We start from the raw sequence: 2,321 nt of genomic DNA, 5'->3' as shown, positions 1-2,321 counted from the left end.
AGATTATGGGACTAGATTATTCTGTAGTTCTTAACGACTGTAATTGTAGTGTTATATTGTCATTGCACAGGTTTGTACCTCGTTTTGTACATTTAGTAAAAAAGCTATCAATGATACTGTAACGCTACAGTATATTATAGTTGTTAATTGTTAAGATCTGTCATTAAACTATTATTTCAAAGATGCATACAAAGATTGTAAATTACTTTATTGTTTTAATTTTAAAAAAGTGTACATTTTATAGATGACAGATACTAAAAAAAGACGATTTCTTGAAAAAGACCTGAAAGACGATCCGATGTACCCAGATTTCTTTACTGCAACCGAGACAGATTTAAAGTTAAAAATCCCTACGACTTTAAAGAATCTGTTACTAATTAACGATTACGAAAGTGAGGTCCTTATATCTAATGCTTTATTGAGTCTCGTCAATTTTAGAAGGTTACGAACCTGATAATACAGATTGTCACGCTTGTCGGAATACATAATTAATCGATTAGAAGACGAAACGAAAGTAGAAAATTAACATGTCTGTACGATACAAAAATTGACTATGATCTAAAAAGGTAGCAGCACGACAAAGTCAAATTTTGTTTATCAACGGAATGTATGTCTCATGAAGGTTTTCAGTGTCTGTTTGCAAATTTAAACTGTTCTTCTGTTTCTTAATGTTAATCATCTCAGACATTAGACGCATTTTCCTGTAATTAGGTTCTTCATCAAGGATTTCTACTTCATTCCATCGAAAATCATGGCCGTGCTGCAACCTATGTTCGGTAATCACTCAACGAGTTGTCGTGTTACGTTTAATACGGTTACGATGTTCAGATATTCTCGTTTTTAGTTGTCTACCAGTTTGGCCGACGTAAGACGCATCGCAATCATTGCATGAAATTTTATAAACTACGTTGTTTCTATAGAATCTTTTGAGAGAAAATCTTTTTGTACTTTAACATATTTGTGTGTGCTCATTTTGTTCGGGCTACGAAAAGAAACTCTGATATCATTATTACGAAATCTTTTAAATTTTTCCGTGTGACAAGGAACGAAAGGTACCATAAGCCAAAACACAGACTCTGAATTATTTTGAATATTGGTAGGTTGGTCATTAACAATATATTTATTTTTTAATAAGTATTTTAACCGTTGATTAATGGTATTAAAAATGAAAAGTAAAAGATAATCGTTATCTAGTAAAATATTAATAATGAAGTTGAAAGTCTTATAATGAAAACTAATATCCGACAGAAAGAAGACTCTGTCGACTAAAGAAAAGACTGTACCTTTTTTCTGAGATAGTGGGTGGTTGGAGAGGAAATTCAAAAACCTATCCGAAAAAGTAGGCTTTCAGTACCAATCAAAAACTAATCTATTATCCCTCTTACTCATAGAGACGTCTAGAAACTCCAATTTATCACCTCCAAATTCAACGGTAAATTGGAGACGAGGATGAAATTCATTAAATTTACACAATAATAAGTTTATATCCGACGGATCAACCGCCAGGCACACATCATCCACGTATCTGTAATAAAAAGAAGTTCTCTGTTAAACGACAACAACGCTAGCGACTCAAGCTTTCTCATAACTAGGTCCGCCACAATAGATGATAGTGGTGAACCCATGGGTGGTCCAAATAATTGCTTATAAATCTTTTTATAAAAAACGAAGTATGTAGAATTAAAAACAAGGTGTATTGCCTCCAAAAATTCTAAGTCTGTGTCTTGGCTTACGGTACCTTTCATTCCTTGTCACACGGAAAAATTTAAAAGATTTCATAATAATGATATCAGAGTTTCTTTTCGTAGCCCAAACAAAATGAGCAAATATGTTAAAGTACAAAAAGATTTTCTCTCAAAAGATTCTAGAAACAACGTAGTTTCATGCAATGATTGCGATGCGTCTTACGTCGGCCAAAGTGGTAGACAACTAAAAACGAGAATATCTGAACATCGTAACCATATTAAACGTAACACGACAACTCGTTCAGTGATTACCGAACATAGGTTGCAGCACGGCCATGATTTTCGATGGAATGAAGTAGAAATCCTTGATGAAGAACCTAATTACAGGAAACGCGCCTAGTGTCTGAGATGATTAACATTAAGAAACAGAAGAACAGTTTAAATTTGCAAACAGACACTGAAAACCTTCATGAGACATACATTCCGTTGATAAACAAAATTTGACTTTGTCGTGTTGCTACCTTTTTAGATCATAGTCAATTTTTGTATCGTACAGACGTGTTAATTTTCTGCTTTCGTTTCGTCTTCTAAACGATTAATTATGTATTCCGACATGCGTGACAACCTGTTATACAA

The sequence above is a fragment of the Cyphomyrmex costatus genome, unplaced genomic scaffold, assembly GCF_001594065.2.
Source record: "Cyphomyrmex costatus isolate MS0001 unplaced genomic scaffold, Ccosl1.0 scaffold442, whole genome shotgun sequence".
Lineage (NCBI taxonomy): Eukaryota > Metazoa > Arthropoda > Insecta > Hymenoptera > Formicidae > Cyphomyrmex > Cyphomyrmex costatus.
Note: the sequence above shows the minus strand (reverse complement) of the source record.